Here is a 19,723-nt window from a genome sequence, read left to right as displayed (position 1 = left end):
TTATCTTCAGGGGTTGACTGTCTGTGTGTTAGGGGATGAGTTCTGCAATGGAAGACTAATCTTCAGGCAGTTTTCTTTCAGAAAAGTCCTATAGAAGTTGTCTTAATGAAAGCATTATAGTAAGGTTGGAATTTAGTAGGAGTTCCTGATGCATTTAGAAACAATATTGTTCTCTCCTAGAAGTTTAAAATTTTTCCAGATAAAATGCATTTACACTACAGAATCCTAATACTTTCTATAGGATAGTTTTGAAGTAATACATAAATCTACTTTATTTTTGTTCAGTTTTGATATCATACACTTCTCCAGGGTTTTCAACTGATGAATTCAGAGTTATCCGTGTTTCAGATTCATGCACTGCTTGTCCTTTTAATTCATTTAGTATTTAATGTCGTTCTTGCCTTTTAGTGAAAGTAACACAATAACTTGTTATTTCAGCCACAGTTTTAACGAATATTAGCAGAAAATAAGGATCCTGTAAATATCTATGTACTTGAGTCCCCCTGGACCCTGGAAAATCATTTGTGTAGAATTGCTCAGGTAATGTTAATGTGTGAAAGATTCAATCAAAGGGGAAAATAAATTAACTGTAATCAGCAATTGCGCCAAAACCTCTTTTTCTTTTCCTTTTTTTTTTTTTTTTTTTTTTAAACAGTGCATGGTGAACTTAAATATTGTGGGTATGTTGTAGTTACATGACATCATTTAGTCATTTAAAAGTATTTTTAAAGGAATCTTGTAAATCTTTGCTTTTATACCATGGACTTTTAATTTGTTTATACAAATGTTGAAAGTGTAGGTTCAGTTCAGCTGAAGGTGATGAAAGTTGTGGGTCTCTTGTGAAGCATTTCCTTAATGGCCTCTTTTTTTATATGAAGTAGATATCTTTAAATTATTTAAGAATTCAATCTAAAATGATTTTTTTATATATATTGTGAATGATATACAGTGGTACTGATTGTCTAATCTGGGATGCTATTGATTGTACCCTGATGCTGACAGAACTGTTTTGCTTCCCTTTGTGGTTTTTTCACCTTTAGAGCTCGCACAAGGTGATTCTGATTTCTGGAGCCATGTTCAGTGATATAGAAAATGGATGAATTATAGATCACCAAGCACAGTCTTAAACTGTAATTACAAAGAAATGGGTTTTCACCCAAAGTTTGTGGATATTCACAGGCAGTCAACACCACAAGCCTGATTTGTAAAATTCTGCAAAATTTATCATGTCTAAAGAATGACCAAGGAAGTAAGCAACTGTTTAAGCTTTTTCCCATCCTGTAGGCAGTCAGAGATACTGTTCACGGAGAAGTCCTCATTTGGATTTCTTAGTTTGTTGAAAGCAATAGGAGTTATTTTTAGCATTCCCATGTAGCTGCATGCTTCTGGCCCTGCCGGAGCAAGGTACGCACCAGAGCTGCTGGGTGTGCCTTGCTCCATGCGAGCTACCCAGAGGTGCTGCTGCCCAGCATATCCCTGCGGCCCAGCACAGAATCAGGAGCTGCTGCCACCACTGTCATTGTAGGTAATCAATCCTGCTGCCCAGTGTGAGAACTTTGTCCCTTGTGGGAAGGTTTTGCCCCCTGTTTAGTTGTTGGTTTATTAACTGACCTTCAAGGCACTATTTTGATTGAGAGATTGCTTAACTTTTTCTGTTAAGAATTAGAGATCTGTCTTTAGGTTTTACAGGAACTCACGATTTGCAGGAATGCCAGGTCTGGCATAACACAGAGTATACATAACTTGAAAACAAATTCTAATGTTTATTTTCAGGCTTATGCCAATTACTTTATTACTTAAATATATGCAATGTTATTAGGAGATGCAGCCAGCACAGTCTGCAAATATACAACTGAAAATCCTTTACTTGGCCCAAATTTTTAAAAACAACAAACAACTTGAAGTAAACAACCACTTGATCCAAACTCCTACAGCCATCTGCTTGGACTACTATATTTGAGATCTACGGGATGGGAATCACCAGTATTTGCTTTTCAGACTAAAACCAATGTAAGCCAGTGAAGAGATCACTAGCTGTGAATTAATTAAGGGAGTTGCGTGCTTTATTTTTCTTTGGATTTTGTTTTCAAACAGATTGTGGACTTTTTTTGTTTTGTCTTCTGCTTGTTTGCTATTCACATGTTATTTCAGCAAATCATTTCTGGCTGGCAGGTCATTTGAGTCCTTTGCTGTGAAAATTTGTTCTTCATTTTATGGTGGTTTGGGATTCTGTTCTGCAGTCTGCATAGGGTCTCATTTAGTTTAATGTTCTTATGTGGAATTCAGGAGTCATAGAGTGAAGTGGGAATAGAAACAAATGAGTATCTCAAAACTGTCAGGATGGGGGTATATTTTGATGTACATTGCATGGTCTTTATGTAACTTGTACCTTTTTGAAAGAACTTCACTTCATGTAGCCAGTACAAAATTGGAGGCAGGAGTTGTTAGAGAAAAGGAAATGATGCAATAATTTTTCCTGTGTATTATTCTCATTAACTTACAGTCTGAACTATTTTGGAATTGTAGGCTAAAAGACATAGAAAGGCTATAGAAATAAACTGTACAAATGAAAATGTAGAAATGCCATCACAACTCTTTTCTGATCATTTTCTATTTGGAAATTGCAAGAGAATGTTTTACATCACTGTGTCATGGGCTTTACTGAGTGTGTCTGCAAAGAGTGGGGCAGCTGGCACTACAGGTGTTCCAACCTAATAGGTGTGCTCTGTATTGCCTAGCAAGCACCCTGCCTATTCAGAGTGTGATGGGAAGGGAAAGAGCTTGATGGAGCCTTAACAGGCACTACAATGTGTTTTGTAGCCTGCTTGTAATCAACTTTTTTTTTCTATAGCACATCAGGCACATGATCAGTTGTCTTTGCCTTTTTAAGGAAATTGCATTTTATGTTTTGATTTGTAATCTGCTTGCATGAAGCAGATGAGTGCCTTTCACTTTATAGGCAGATAAATATGATTGAAATTATGGTTGTTTTTATTTTTTCCCCTTCTTTGCAGAAGGTATAATTAAGATGTAGCTTTTTCTTTTTTTTTTTTTTTTTCCTCCTACTAATTTATTGCTACCACTTCCAAAAAACATCTGAATTCCTGGGGAAGAAAGAAGTGACCTACACAAAGCCTCTTAAATTATGGGGAAGCATTATAATCCTCCCCCTGGGGATGGTAGGAAGGCATCAATGTTACACTGCAGTTGGACTTGACATAGGGCACATTGGTTATACATGAAACATCAAATGTAAAAAAAAAAAAGATTTCACAAGTCCACTTTCCCATTCTATACTCAGAGATCAGTCAATAAATGGTGTTGTACTGACAATATGTTTTCAGTACGTAGGTAGATGTGTAAGTCGCTTTTAACTGCACTTTGGTTATGCTGTGCAGAGCTGGCGTGCTGTTTGTTTTACTACTCAGGTTGTTGTAGAGCTAAATCCTGTGTTTGCATTTCTGAACTAACCAGTGGTAAGATATTCTCTGCTCGGTATCTTCTCTTACAAAGCCAGTCCAGGTTTCACACTCTTATCTGGGGTGTAGCTGGTAGGGCAGTTTGCATGCATACTAAGAAAATGTTTACATTTCTGAGGACTGAAAAAGTTGTTTAAGACTAAGTGGCTGGAAAAATGAAATTGGTTAATGCCTCTGCAAAGAGTCCTACACTTTCTAAACATTTGAGAAACGAGGATTGGCAGCACTTGCATAGATGTTAAATAGTATGTATGATTCATGGGAAGATCGCTATCAGAGGCAAGGCAGGAGCTCTGTTGTTGCCCTTTAGACTCATCTGTTCGGATGGAGCAGCCACCGAATCTCTGCAACTCACAGCTGCTTGCAAATAGGATTCTTTTTTTCCTTAAGACAAATCCTCATGTTAATGTTTCAGAATTTCATTCTGCTGTTACATCTGAATAGTTAGTAGTAGTGTATGTGTGTGTGTGCCCTTTTTATGGTATGGATGTCTAATACGTGTCCAGAAATAACATTTATTGGAACTGATGAGTAGCTGCTCTGGGGAGTAATAAACAGTGACTAATTTCCTGTTCCACATAGCATAGCAGTGGCATCAGGTTATAAAAAATACTTTGGAATTACCAAAGTATTTACCAATTATCTTTCTATGTCTGTCTTGGTATTATAGAAATTAGCTTATTGGGGGTTGGTTTTGCCTTAAAAACAAAACAAACTAAACCAACGTTAGCCCATAAGGAATGCCCATTATTTGCATTTACCTCTTGATTTTTCAACTCTCTCAGTAGCATAACCTGGGTGGATTTTTGAGGAAACAAATTCCAGCATGTTTCAAGTTCACAAAGTCATGATGGTGAAGGTGAAACGTTTGTAAATAGTGTCTGCAAATATGTCCCATGCCTACAGGTTATGTTAGCATCACCAGGTGTGACCAAATACCATGAAACTTTTGTTTTCTCCCCTTTTTGTGGTGATATGGTATCAGTCTTATGCGTGAGGAGTATTTGTCAGCAGTAAATGTGGCTCACAGAGGCCTCATTGAGTTCTCAAGTAAATTAGATTGCCAGATCTAACCTACTTGTGCCTTTTATTCAATATGTCAGTTGTACATGTTATGTTCTAAAAAACTCTTCTGTGATTATGTGCTCGTGAGTTGAGAGTTAGGTGAAGATTAGGGAGAACATCAAAGCTACAGTTAAGCGGAAGAAAGATGAGTTAAAGCCAAGTCATTAGAGATCCCTTTGAAGTGTTTTCAGATTAAGACCTCTCTTTTAAGTGGGATACTTACCTGCCTTTCAATATTTAAATAATAAGACATGACAGGCAGTGCTTTTCTGAAGGATTATTGTACGCTATGGTGTGTTGTAGAGGCATGAGGCCAAAGGCAAGTGACTTCAGTGGCGGAAAGACTGTAGTAATCCTTTCAGTTGGTGGCTAGGATCTTTCTGCCAGTGCTAAGCAGACATTTAGAAGGTGAGAAGACCACACAGGGTATGCACTTTTAAATGAGTCTTGCAGATGATAATGTGACATTGGCTAGAGATGAGGATGGCTGTGATACTATGTTATGTTTCAGCATAGATAATGGATCTTCCTGTAAGATGCTGTAATGACAGTTTACAAGAAACAGATTTATTATCCCTTAATCAAATTAAAATGCTGCCTGTTCCTGCTACCTGTGCTAATCCATTTTGGCCCTGTCAAGCTTAATACAACATTTAAAACAAGCACGGGAGACCTGGTGGATGGTGATCATGTATACATTAATGCAAATGAAGGCAAACTGAGTTTGAGAGTGCTTTTCTGTATGGAAGGTGACAGCTGGCTTTTTGTGTGTGTTTGTGAATACCTACATATTCAGAGAACTCCTGACATTTCCCCTAGTAATTCTACATATTCATAGCCATACCCAGAATTATTATTTTTATAGTGTGAAATTAAACCTGGTGTTGTTTTGGTCTCTGTACAAAGAGCTTTTTCCCCAGAGAACCTGCAAGACAAAGCTCACGGAATCATGCAGTGATTTATGTTGGAGGGACCTTCTGGAGGTCATCTGGTCTAGCATCCGAAGATGAAATACTGCAGAAGAGACAAACAGGAAGCAGGGATGGAATAGTTAACATAAATGCAAAAAGTGTGCAGTGAGCATCTAGTTCCAAATAGGTCTGCTCCCCGTCTGTGAGCTGGTAGATGCAGTCATCTCTGTATGAGCACACCGTGGGGAGTTTTGGGAAGTCTGTTGAGCGACAGCTGAATTGGAGATGTACTGATCAATGATTGCACTGATAGAGAAGGGTAGGGGAAGGTGCTCCCGTGTCTGTGTTCCTGTGTGTACTGGAATAGGATCTTCAGTTATGTCAAGTAATGACATTTATCAGGAAAAAATAATCATAACAACGGCTGTGCATAACTGCAACAACTTTTCATGCAAACATTGTATCCTAGACAAATATCTTACCTGCAGTCATATTACCATGTGTGTATTTGTCCTTTCCCTTGAGAGCTGTTGCTTATCATTTCTGTTAAGTCACCTCACAGATGGTTGTAGATGGGAATGTGTTAAAGGTGACAGTAATTGGTTTGCTAACAGGAGATTGCATTAGAGAGGCTGCTATCTTAATCTAGGTTGGGGGAAACATGTTTCAGAAATAGTAATCGTAAAGTAAAGCTTGCTGTGTCTGAGAGAAGCTTGAGTATGTGCATCCAGCTGTAGTGGGCAGACATCCACCCAGCTGCTTGTCAGCAGAAACTTGGTTGCACAAGAATCTCTTTTTCTAAGGCTCATAAGCTCATTTTTCTGATGATGCAAAGACCAGGATCTGATGTTGCTAAGCAGCTGGCATGCTCCCTTGATTTCAGAAGCCTTTTCAAGGGAATTTAGTACTACAGATCATTTACCTGTAGGCCTTGAGGACTTGTTCCTCAGTCCCAGGCCTGCTAATGTGAGCTTTCAGGCTCCATTTGTATCTTGTTTTTCTGGGTCACTTTCCATAAAAACCTCCATTACACAACTTTTTTTTTTCTATTTCATGTTTTTTTCAAGCGCATTTCAAGGTATAAACAGAAATTTCAATTTCTCTTTTTATGGAAGGGAAATATTTATTTTTAATGTGGTGCCATTCAGTCCACTTCTGATGACTTTTTTAAATTTTATTGTTTAAGCTGCAAATCATTTTTCTGCATTGATAATGAGAGGAATATCAAATAGCATTTATTAAGGCTGTCATTGTTGGAACTGAGGGTTCTTAATTGTAACGCTTTTAGCGTGATGAGGAGTGGCCCCCCTCCATGGTGCGTTGTTGCCATTTTCTACAAAGATGTTTCTGAATTTATGTCAGGGGCTCTTGAAGCAGCTTCCTAGTTCAGAGAGAGACTTAATATCTTACCTGTTTCATGTTTGTTCTCATATAAGGGAAAGTAAAAAAAAAAAAATTACACAGGAACATGATTAGCAAATGATGTGTATTAAAAGCAGTCTGTCTCTCTGATAATCCTCAAGCTCTCTAGGAAAAAGTCAGCAGAACAGCCCCAGTGACCTGAATCAGCAGCTGAGATGTGCAGGCAGTGCCTGCTGCACACGTGCAGGTTGTGGTGCTCTGCAGAAACTGCACCAGTGGTTCCAGTCACACCGCGTGAGGCTCGTACTGGGGATGCTTCAGGCTCGCTCTCCTCGTGGAAGCCACAGCGCAATGTGTGCACCTCTGTTCCTTTGGGAGCTCTGGCCCTGTGTGGCTGTAGCCCTGGAAGTGTGGGTTTTGTTTGTTTTTATTTCTGGAGATACTTCAGTTTTACTTGAAATTAATATTTTCAGTTTAGTAAATAGTTTTGCTGAAAGGTTCAAGCTAAATTCCAAACCAAATTGCTAAATTGTGATGAACTCCCCTACAGTTTACTGGCATAACAGTAGCTGTGGGATGGGCAAATGCTTTCCTGTGTACAGAAGGTCATTCTTCGGTAGTGTGTGTGACACACAATTTTCAATTTAATGCAGTTTCCTACTTGCAGCAATTAAATGCACAATATTTGGCAGCATTCCTCCAAATGAATAGAAACTTAGGAGATTGCTTTTCCGTGGTTTCTTTACAATTAAAAAAATGTGTTTGGATCACAAGTTAAACAAAAATGTATCTCTATAACCTACCTGTAGAAACACAGATAAAACCCAGACACAAACTTCCAGCTTATTCCTGTCAATGCAAGAGTACCGTGCAGTAGGTTCTGTTACACGAAGGAAGCAGATAATGCAAAAATTGCAGAATTTTCATGGCTGTTTAAAAGTGAATTGAAGTCATTGTTTTACAGTTTTATTGGGTATTGGGGCATCTTATTGTACCTTACGTGAAATGTTTTCCCCTAATGTGAAGATTACCATCTGTATCACATAATATAAAAGCTTATTAATTATTCATGAAACTTTTATTGACTGTTTCTAAATGTACCTTAATTTATTACCAAGAAGACACGGGCAAAATAATTCTGAAGTCAGTAATTTATGGAGAGAATTCCTTTTTTTTTTTTTTTTTCTCATGCAGGTTTTAAGATTGCTGTAAGCTCCCCTTGTTGAATGGACAGCTGAATGTCTATTGGGCCTTTTCCTGACAGGTAGTATTTTCAGTTTCCATTCTTTTTTTTTTTTTTTCCATTCCTCCCCCAAATAGTCAGTATGTTTTGGGGTTTTTGTTTGTTTTTTAGTGGAAAGCAGAAAAGCGCGTGTGTTTTGTTGTGTTTCATCGCTGGGTTAGGTGGGTTGGTAGATGCTCGTTATATGGTATGTGATGAAAGTCCACACGCTGTCTTTCTGGGTGACAAAACTGGAGTCTGAGCCCCCTGCTCTCGGCTGGGATGTGTGGGGGGCATGGGACGCTCATAGCTCAGGGCTGGAAGAGGAGGAAATAACTGGTGAGCTCAGCTCTAATGCAGCGTGGGACAAGGGGGCCTTCCACGTTGGCCCGGCCAAAGTGTTTGGGTGGGAGACCACTTGCTTAGAAGCTGGGACTGTTGGGCTGGGTTTAGCAGAGTTTCTGTTTTAACTTGCTCTTTTTTACTGTTCAATTATATAACAAGATGTAAGTGAGGAATGCTGTCTGTCTGTATTCCAGTTCCCAATCTGTTCGCAATTTAGCTGTTTGGGGAACATACAGTAGATGGTGTTACTTAAATAGAAAGTTTTCCTCCTTTTAGTACCCCGTGTTACTCTTGTTGTTTTGGGACTAATGTAGAATGCCACTTACTGGTCTGGAGCTTTCCCTTCCAATTATATTTTTAAAACTGAGTTTTACAAACATTTCAGACATAGTATATACACAGTAAAAACTGTTCCCTCAACTTACAACTCATACAACTAAAATAGCTGGCTCTCTCAGTTATATTTCATCTGTCTGCCCTATTTGTTTCACTTGGCAGATAGAAGGTGGTAAAAAAAGGTTTTAGGGTAAATCTTTGGATTGGAGTTGTCAGAGCAGCCGAAAGAAATTCAGGTGGCCAAACCCCTGTCCCAGCCAGCAGCTTTACCACTATTTTATTCCTGCCTATCAGCTCATCAGCAATGATGTGGGCAGATTAAGTCTTTCTATTCAATCCGTTTTTGAGGGATAATGTTTACTAAGTGTTTGACACTGAGCCACTGGCTTTTTTCTGCAGCACCTGCTGCTACACCCCAGGGGTTGCCCTTGCAATCCCAGCCCTAGGCAGGCCCCGCTCCGCTCAGCTGCAATGCCAGGCACGTTCAGCCTGGCATATGATTGCCTGTATAAAATACAATGTCCAGAAATGCTCGGGTTTGGTAAAATTGAATTTTCCACTATTGATTTTTATTGTAATGAGGAATTGTAGTACCTAAACACAAGCTGGTATTGGCTTAAATAAACTCATTTTTGTCTGGCTTATATCGTTCAGGATTGTGTCTATCAAGGTTTTTATTGACTAGAGCATTGCCGTTATCTCATTAAAAACATCCGTCATTGCACATTGCCATCTTTATTGTGTAATAAAACTGCAGTGCTACATAATGTTGGATTTTTTTCATCCTAATGTGGTATAAAGCTAAATCCTGCTTTCCTTTTGAAAGGTAGATAAGTAGTTTTGTACTTGGGATATTACTGCTAAACGTTACCAACCTCAGCCACATTCCACAGGGGAAGATGAAACAAAATTCAGGGAGATTGTTTTGAGGTGGAATTCCTCTTTTTAGTTGTAGTCTCTGCCATCCGATAGGTAGTTCAAGGCAGGAAGTCTGTTAACTGACTCAGAAGAAAAAGAACTGGCTGATTTAAATTTAAATTGTATTGTTCAACAATGTTGTGTAATTAGATGGGAAAGCAGGAAAGTCCTTTTATTAGAGATGTCTTTGTAGACAGTAGCCATGAAAGCCACAGTGGTTGATGCTAATTACCATATTTTGTTTAAACTTCCATCTAAATGAAAGGATCATTCAACTCAGAAGCTGCAGCCATACAAAAACCACAAGTGCAGTTGAATTGCTGCTGCCAAGCAGATGGGGCTTTGATCAGAATAAGTTGTTTGCAGCTTTATTGTCTGGCTGCCAGGGTGGGGCTTGCATTGAACCCCCTCGCGCAGAAGGGAAGGGGAGGAAAGGGGCTTGCTGATCCCAGATAAGTTCGTGGGAGAGTTTTCCCATTCTTAGTTTATTTTTGCGGATGAAAATAAAGACTTGCAAAGAAGCAGTAAGGTACACGGTATTGGGCTGCTCTAACGTGTAAGTTGGTTTTGTAGGAATATGTTGGCATGTTTCTTTTAATTACGGTATGGGAAGAGGGGGCACGGGGAATGCTGAGCACAGCTGGCTGCGTATTTTTCCAAGGTTGGTTCTGCCTAAAGTATATGAGGAAAAACTTGCACTAATATACACTTTTATTGGCACCACTCATACTGTTTGTGACAGACAAAAGCTTAACAGCTTTTCAGGACTGAGGTACTTTCTGCATATCCAGTGTTGTAAACTGGCCAATTTACAAAACCATCAGGACAGCAGGATCGAGGCAAGTGAGAAAGGAGGCAGGAGAAGGGACAGCAACGTGTAGAAAATAGCATTGGGTAGCATTCCTGGGATGACTTTTGATTAAGGCCATTTAGACCTTAAGGATTTAACAGCGTTTATTGATGCAAAAACTAATTTCCGACATAGACTGGAGAAGGTAGGTAACAGTATCTGGTTCTGTGTGGATCTGAGGTGAAAAATCTGTATAAATGGGATATACCAAAATCTGTATAGATGGGATATACCAAAGAATAGAAGTAGAAACAGCCACTATAAAACAGCACTAGCCCGAGATAATTTCTTTTCTATTTTTAAATTATGTGGTCTCAGACTTTTCTTCCAACGAAAGTGAACCTCAAAAAGTGAGAATCAATAATTGTTTCTGTGATCTTGTTGGTCAAAAAAGGCTGGCTATGAACATGCTCTTATTTTGACCTGTACCTTAACTGTCTACTTTTGGGCATTGAAGCTTTCTCAGGCATAGGAGGTCTTTCACATGCAAAGATGGGAAGGAGAGAGGGGAAACAAAAGTCAACCACAAATCTGGTAGCACTGTACTTCTTCAGGGCTGCACTACAAACACTGTAGCAGAACAGTTTTAATTCCAGACAAATAAAATTGGGAATATTTGGAGGCTACTTCAGAATAGTTTTTTCTTTCTCTTCCCCCCCAGATGACAGTCCTGTTTGTGGGCATGTTAGCACATGCTGATGCTCCAGCAGTTGAAGTGGATTGGAAATGTGTCTTTAGACTTACTGAGACTGAATTTAATTTTCACTTACTAAATACAGATAAATAAATCACCCCACCCACACACTCCCAACTAATCTTCCCGATATATTTTGCATTTTGGTTTCATTTTCTTAAAGCACTTTCTCTTTCCTTTATGATATCTCTTCTTGTCATCTCTCTGGGAAAAAAATAAAATAAAATCTCCCTGGTGCTTTATACATCAGAGGGTTTCAAAAGAAAGCCAGCAATCTAGTCTTTGTATCAGACTATCTTAACAAAAGCATAGTAAAGTTTAAATGCAAAGGCTAGTTCTTAGCACTTAGAAGTTTTAATGATGTTTTGTAAGTCAAACTTTGCTTTAGAAGCACGGCAATGCAGGTGTCTTTGTTCTAAGTAAATTGAGTGCTCCTCCTAAAATAAATAAATGAAAACAGTTTTTAATACAGTAATAAAAAGAAACGCAGATTTGAAATGCTGAGTTCAGCTGAGCTGGTTTCAGGTGCAAATTTCTAAACTCAGTCCAGAAGACTTACTTCCCTTGTCTCCCAGATGAAACCATAACTGAGAATGTGTATCAATATCTTACGCAGTAGCCTTACCATTAGCAATCTGCTTTTCTAAGCACTGTGAATGTGGAGTTAAAGGAAATTTGAAGAATGTCCCACTGTCATAAGTAGTAGGGCAGTATGTGAATGAGACACCCAACAAACCTCCAGCTCTTCTGCAGAGGTGACATGCAACAAATATCCACGTATCAGTAAGGCATTCAAATATGCGGTCCAAGATTGTATTCTTCAGATTTCCTGAAAGATCTTAGAGGATTTTGGAACCTCTCAAATTATGAGAGGAAAATGTATGGAAAGTCTGTGAAACAGTAGGACAGGTTTTTTGTTTGTTTGTTTTTGTTTTGTTCTGTTTTTCCTCTGAAAGAGTAGTAGAGTGGCTGAGGGAGCTGGGCTTGTCCAGCCTGGAGAAGAGGAGGCTCGGGGCAACCTTATTGCTCTCTACAGGTACCTCAAAGGAGGCTGTAGCGAGGTGGGGGTTGGCCTGTTCTCCCACGTGCCTGGTGACAGGACGAGGGAGAATGGGCTTAAGTTGCACAAGGGGAGGTTTAGGTTGGAACTTAGGAAGGACTTCTTTACCGAAAGGGTTGTTAGACATTGGAACAGGCTGCCCAGGGAAGTGGTGGAGTCACCATCCCTGGAGGTCTTTAAAAGACATTTAGATGTAGAGCTTAGGGATATGGTTTAGTGGGGACTGTTAGTGTTAAGTCAGAGGTTGGACTCGATGATCTTGAAGTCTCTTCCAACCTGAGTGATTCTGTGATTCTGTGGATAAGCAAAAACGTTTTGTCATTTTTTTTGGCAGTAATGTAACTTTTTTAAAAGAGAGAAAAATCCTTTAAAAATCTACTTAGAAGGCATCAGTGGTGATGGAGAAAGAAAGCATTGGTAGCAGGCAAAGAGTAGAGATTCTGAGAGGGTTTAGATTTCACTCACCTGTACCGTTTGGTCTGACAAGAAGTTATGGGTTAAAGGCTTGTGTTTTGATCGTACACAGCTCAAATTCAGCGTCCTGCCAGCATAACGAAAGAGCTTTGTCATGCTGCACTTGAGACACATATGGTGCATGTGGATAAGCAGGCTGTGCTGAGCACTGCGGCTCAGGGGCAGATAGATGTGCTTGAGTTGTTCCAGGAGAGGAGCCTGCTGCTTCCCACTCTGTTACTGCCTCATGCCAGCGAAATAATGCCTGTGGATTGGGGTATATGCACAAGATCTCACCTGTTGGCTCTTGTGGATTTCGTCACAACATCAGAGAGCGTTTCTTTGCTCAGTGAAAACTTTTCATCAGTAAAATACCCTAGATGCTGTCCTGGTTCCACTGATCCTGTGCATGAACCTAAGGATGGACATTGCACTTTATTAGCTTGACAACACCATGAAAGTTGCACCCATTACACATTTGCACTTTTAGGACTTAACAGGTGAAGCGATTAAGGACGTGATAGAGATCATAATCTACATAGGGTAAAAAGGACCAGGACAGAGTTACCACGTTTCATTGGATCCAAAAAAGGCATTTGTTTGGCATGGTTCTCATACTTCAAATGAGCTGAAACAAATGCAGAACGTCTGGGAAAAGCATGTTAATAAACAGAGTGTTTACCATAGATGTGCACTTACCACCAAGCTATGTTATCGATATATGTGCTATAGACCAAGGTACATCTTTTTGCTACCTTGTATCTTTTTCTGTTTGGATATTTTTACAAGAATAAAGTAAAAAAAGGATTAGCTAAAAAGCACCATACTTATATATAGCTTGTTTTCCTTTTGTTTTCTTTTTTGAAAGTTCAAGGTATTTTGTGAACCACTGTTGCAATGGCGTTTTGATTCACAAGTTTCTGTTCTTATTAGCAGATAATTTAGAAATATAAGGTGACAGCTGTGTGGTTGCTATAGTGATGGTTTGAAAATAAGAAGTGTGGAGTTTTTTTAACCAGCAAGTAGTAAAAAGCAAACCAAATTCCTGATCATGTGTAAATAATCTAAAACTGGCAGCAGTTCGGACAAGAACTTCCCAAACTGTTAGGCGTGGATTACAGCCATTTGGCATGTTCTGCTCAGTTGTGCAGTGTCATGTAGTACAGTAGCTGGATGACTTTCCCATATTGGGAGGCTATGTAAATACTTGAAAGCTTTCATGTAGTCACTTCAGTCTTTTCAGCTTCTCAGGAAATAGTTCTATTTTTGAGTAATCCAGTGTAACCAGTGTCTGTGAAAACCATTACGGAGCAGTGAGCTCTCGGTTATGGATTTCTGTTCCTCAGTATCTGCAAAGGAGTTGATACATTTTGGGACGGTTTCTGAGGACTGATTTATTTGGGGAAATGAATGTTCCATAGGTTGAGGGAGAAATTATGCTGTATTCATGCTGTTGTGCATAGTTTCTATCTTTAGCCTTCTACTTTGGGCTCTAAGGTTTCCTGTGTAACTAAAAGACAGACACAGGTAACCCCAGCAGGTGGTTTTTAGCTGTAATTATAAAAGAACTCATTTCTCTGGGGGAGTGTGCCTGTGTCTGTATCGGAGACACCCTACATGTGTCTTGGGGTGGGGCAGAAAGGAGAGGAGACTCCTAACTTAGGTACGTAAAGTTAAATGTCTGGAATAAATACTGTAAATATTGTGCTTTGTGCAGGGCATGTTAAATGACATCATATCATGTTTAAAGAACAATCTCTGTCAGTAAAAATGTTCCTCATGGCAAACTTGCCACTCGTTTCAAAGTGAGCCTGCTTATAAAACAAGTACAGGTGTCATTAAGGAAACGGTTTTAAAAATGCCTTGCCTGACAGATAGCATTAATTGTATCAAGTTTTATTAAAATTTGAGAAAACTTTACAGGGGAAACTTCACTGGGCATCAATGTAGGGTTGTGTGGCAGATTCATGAAAATTCATGGGAGTCTAATTTTTTAATTTTAGAAACAAAACTTAAACTTCCTTGGATTAGGATCTGTTATTTTTCCTTTGTATTACTAAAAATAATTTGTTTCAAAGTGTGTTTCCAGGTGGGTTCACTAGAGAACCGAATAGTTGTAACTGGTCCTTTTTGCTCTGCTCTAAGGAAGTGTACGTGGTTAAAGAATTGCAGTTAACTGATACATTAAGAATTGCTTTATTACAGAGAGAACCTAATTGTGCGCTTGAACAATTTCCTTAGTTAGAGCAGAACTTCACTTTTGCAGAAGTTATAGAAGAGGCTGGAGGGACAGGCTATAAAAGAAGCTGGGAGAGCTTCCTCTGAGTTGTTTTGGTAAGATGGTTTTTCCCTTATAAGACTTATTCATCTCTGTTGGCTTGAGGTCAGCCAGTGACTTTCCTGGCTCACTTGAAGCACAGCAGAAACGAGAACACATTTTTTGAAATGTCTTTGTTGTCTGTTGCCCTTGGAACTGGTCCTTAAAAAGGTTTTTGTCCTTGAAAGTGTGGAGGAGCAGCATTCCACCTCAGCTCAATTTTCACTAGATTCATAGTTTCTAGACCGGGGGACTGCATAAGTTCCCTATGCTCCCCAAAGATTTTTGCCTCATCTCTCCACTCCTTTGCTGACCTTGCAGAGGTATTTTGGCTGGAGCTAGAGCTGCAGTAGTGATGGCTGATACACGTTAATGGAAGGGAGAGAGATAGAAGCCTGAACTGCACATCTATTAAAGCTGTCCTTCAGTATTTGCCAACCTTATTTCTACTGGAGTTTTGCATTAAATAAGACTTCAGTACATTGTCTTGAAGATTAGATAATCCTGACATTGTATTATTGCTGTTTACTAATGCAATTTGCAGGTATTAATTGCTTTTTTCATATATATTTTTAAAAAGTACATTGTCTTGAAGATTAGATAATCCTATCATTGCATTATTGCTGTTTACTAATGCAATTTGCAGGTATTAATCACTTTAAAAAAAACAATAATAGAAATTCCATACTAGCTCACTTTCAAAAGCATCTGTCCTGAGCTATACCTTTATAGCAAGGTCATGCTGAATGTAGCTGTCTGTATAGTTCTGCTAGGATTGAAAAGTCCACCACTGAACTGAAAAGGCTTAAAGGGACCTAAAAATTGATATGAAAATTATCTTTGTAACATCTTCTAGGTATCTGGAGTGAATCTTGCTTTTAAATTTTTGTGTTCTCAAAGTAACACTACTTCAAATTTTTAGTTCATTTGTTGGCAGCATGAATTAATTTAATCAATCAATCTTCCTCTAGATAGTAATTTTCTAGAGACTGCATTTTGCTGTGATGTAATGAAAATAAAGTTGATGACTTACTTGGTTAAATGATGGTGAAGATTTTATGTATGTAGTTTAGCTTTTTTTCTATTTTTCATGTCTGAAATTGGTTATGAGTTATACATATAACGTTTCTTAATTATTTTCCATCAGCATTGCAAGCTACATGTCTCATAGTCTCAATGTTATATAATTCAGATCTTATTAATAAAAAGGCTCTTAAAATTGTTTAATTCAAATTTGGATAGCTATGTTTAACATCTTCGTTTTAGTAACTTCATAAGGAGATTGTCTTTTACTGAGGAACCAAAAAGTATCTGTTACTTTTTTGGCAAACAGTCTGTTTGAATTTGGCATCATTCTTTAGCTAGAATTTTACAGGGTGTTATTTTTTGTTCTGAGGACGTATATATATATATTTTTGTATGAGGACAAATGTCAGCAATTTTCTTTATTTTTCTTCCTGTAGTGAAAATCTATAAATATATGTATTTTTTCTTAACATTTAGAAACATTGGTTGAACTGTATTTAACTTCGATCATTTGGATCCTCTATCAGAAAAGAACTGAGAACATTCTCAAAAGTTCTTTATTCAAAATTGAGTGAAACTACCTAGCAGTTCAGAGAGAAAAGCATTCACACAGAACCATGTCTCAATAGCAAGATTTCAATGTTTCAAAAGCAAAGAAAAAAAAAGCCATCAACCCACAATTATATAAATAATAAAGCAGACACCTGCTCCTTAAAAGTCCAAAGCAAAGAAAATCCAAGAAAACCCCGAAAAAAAAAAAAATATCCAGAAACCTGTTGTTTGGAAGTTTGGAAGTAAATTAATTACTGCCTTATAAGTTTGCTTCAGTAAAAGCTTACCAGTTGAAAAAACAGAGTTATGTTTATAGTGTTTGCTTTAAATAGATGTTCTTTGGTGAGTACCTTTTTTACTGAACATGCTTTTTGCTGTTTCTAGTTTTTTCTGTAGCATCCTTTCATCTTCTAGATTTTGAATACATTTTGACAATATGATATAGGTTTTGACCAAAAAAAAAACCACACCACCAACAACAAAACACCTCTATGCATCTTGTATGTGAGACTCTTTTTTAACCTAAGAAAATTGTAAAGGATATTATCAAAGTTGACTTCTTTGTGTTGATCTAAAGGGCTTGAGTTAAAAGCTTTCTGAAGCGTGTTAGTAATTTATATGGATGGCAGATCAGAGCTATATAATAAATAGCCAGCGGAATGTATATAGCTTCTAAAAGCCTGTTATCTTGTCCATTAAGTAACTTAAAAAAAAAAAAAAAGCTTCTTATAAACCTTATAGTAATATTGTGGTATGATTAAGGGAAGTTCAAATTAAACTTCATTTATTTGCCAATGTGAGTGTTATTTTGGCAACATACTGTTTAACTCCATCTCTGAATCGAGCTTTCTGCATTGTAGTAATATTATTAGTTTAATGATATACCTGCTGACTTGCAAGTTGACTAACATGCAATTATAAAGCTTCCCGAGCAGCCTGCTCCTCATCCCAGCTCCCTGGTGAGAGGCTTCCATGGCCGACTGCCCCGCTCTGTGCTCGTGGTTCACCTCAGCATCCCGAGGGAGAGGGAGGCCTGTGTACCTCACCTATTTCTGGAGGGAAGGATTGAATATTCTGCTCCTTCTCTATTATATTGGGTTGTAACAGGGAATAGTGACGTGCTAAAACTAACAGCAACAGAGGAGTCTTCCTCCATCCCCACCTGCCCTGTGCCACTGCCTCCTTTGCATGCTGAAGACCCGACTTACCCTTTCTCTGTGTTATGCAGGTGGAAAGCAATCACGTTAATCACTCCTTGTCTGTAGGAAAAGGTGCTGGTGAGTGCAGCCCCATGCTCCTCTCACCTGCCTGACTCGCAGCGCTCTGACAGGGCTGGCTCTCCTTCCTGCCCTGCTGTGGCTGGGCCAGTGGAGCTGAGGGGCTGCGCTGAGCTGCTGAAGCCCTGCAGGGGTTAGTGTCTCGCTGGGTGTCTGCATCCAGGTGTGCCAGCTCCTGCTGGAGGTATCTCGAGGTTCTGGTGAGCTTGTGCCCAGCCAGTACTGAGGGTTTCCAGGGTGTGCTACTGGGACAATCCCTCAAGCTGTCTCTGTATCTAATGCTACGCTGCTGAGCGTGGCTATTTCAAGCCATACTCAAACGTGAGCTGTTTTTTTTTTTTTGATAAAGTAGCTATGGAGTAGATCACTGAACATCACCTGAAATTTAGAATTTACAGAGAATCTCTAATTTTGTGTTTTGGGATTGGACTGATTGCTACAGGATATGAGAGGGAACAAAATTGGTTTGAACCCTCCTTTCAGAGGTTGCGTTCAGAATGGGCTTCCTCCCTTAGAAGAGGATTTCTCTTAATTTAAGGGGTTCTGGCTCCCTCAGTATGTCAGTCTCAAAGCTACACGTTGCCATTAACAGAATATAGGTGCTTTACACAAAGATTTGGAAGAAGTTTTACATAGGATAGATTCCTGACCCTTGCCTTTAAATGAAAGAAAGCTCTTGCAGTAGAAGATGTCAGAAGTTAAGTGCTAATTTAAGGCTAAGATTTAGTTTCCTAACCCACTAATGAAATAGTTGTCTTTAATGCTCTCTGCTCAGAGAAAAATCTGACAAAAGTAGTTAAGCGTATGATCTCCAGTAACATACTGGATGTGTAATTTTGGTTTGGCTGATGCTGACGGTGTTCTATCTACTGAGAAAACAAGGAGAGGTGACAAGGTGACAATCTTTCTTTCCATTTACCTGGATGAAGAGGATATTTTTAACATGTGTTTCATAAAAGCCTTTTAGGTCCCTTGTCTTTTCTCATCAAATGTTCAGTCGTGCTTTTTTATGTCTGAAATAGTTTGCATATTTAGTTTGCAAGGAAAGCAACTGCCTGTACAGAGGGGATATGAAAACATCCTTCTGGCAAAAGTGTTCTAGAAATTGGGCTTAGAAGTGTTCTAGAAATTGGGAAATTGGGAAATCTAGAAATTGGGAAAGTGCATTTCTGTGAGTGTGTGCTGGGATATATTTAAATACACACACACACACACATATATATATTTAAAGACCATCAATGATGTACATATGTGCTTTGAAAGGTCTGCTGGTTTGTTTTACAGCCATACAGCTGTTTTACAGCTCGATGTGTAGCTACTGTGAGAGACGAGCGTGGCCTTGGTGGCTGAGAGGGGCCTGTCGGACCTGGGCAGCACTGGACAGAACCAGGTAGCACTGAACTGTAACTTGTTCTGCTTAGATGGAATGAAATGAACCTTTGGGAGTATAGTAGCACTTTTGTGCTGAGTTTTTTTGGTATATGGTACCATACAGGTTTCTAATAAAACAGAAAGGGAGCCTGTAAGTAGTGTCAATTATCTCAATTATCCACAAATATGTTGCCAAGTGAGCTTGTTTGCTTTTTTGTTTGTTTGTTTTTAGAGGGAGATTCTGATGAGTTTTAGTGTTCTGCATGTCTTCAAGAAAGGTTTTATTGTTCTGGCAAGCTACAGTCATGGGTGATGGCTTGAATAAGCTATTATTATCGGTTAGCTTTCTGAACTCAGACAATGAAAACCACAAGTTTTCTCTTACATCTTCTTTTTCCTTTCTTGGCTGAAGCCCAATTCTGTCATATGATAGAATTGGGAAGAAGTTTCTGTTCAGACATAACCATGTTTCTTAACAGAACAGC

The 19,723-nt window shown here is 38.8% G+C and overlaps 1 protein-coding gene across 6 annotated transcripts in view; it reads left to right on the top strand.

Moving 5' to 3' along the window:
* The window catches only part of SPSB4 (splA/ryanodine receptor domain and SOCS box containing 4), a 142,390-nt gene that overhangs the window by 26,178 nt on the left and 96,489 nt on the right, over window positions 1-19,723 (top strand). Inside the window, exon 1 of one of the 6 annotated variants that reach the window (XM_038183762.2) lies at window positions 8,036-8,081. The exons of 3 other annotated variants lie outside the window; for them this stretch is intronic. The gene's annotated coding sequence lies outside the window, so the exon portion shown is untranslated. Of the gene's footprint in view, window positions 1-8,035; window positions 8,082-17,982; window positions 18,001-19,236; window positions 19,258-19,723 lie in introns of those variants that run through there. 2 more of the 6 variants (XM_038183763.2, XM_038183760.2) reach the window with 2 other exon arrangements.

This window comes from Anas platyrhynchos, chromosome 9 (assembly GCF_047663525.1).
Source record: "Anas platyrhynchos isolate ZD024472 breed Pekin duck chromosome 9, IASCAAS_PekinDuck_T2T, whole genome shotgun sequence".
Lineage (NCBI taxonomy): Eukaryota > Metazoa > Chordata > Aves > Anseriformes > Anatidae > Anas > Anas platyrhynchos.
The sequence above is the reverse complement of the archived record's forward strand: the minus strand, read 5'-3'. Positions and strand labels throughout refer to the sequence as shown.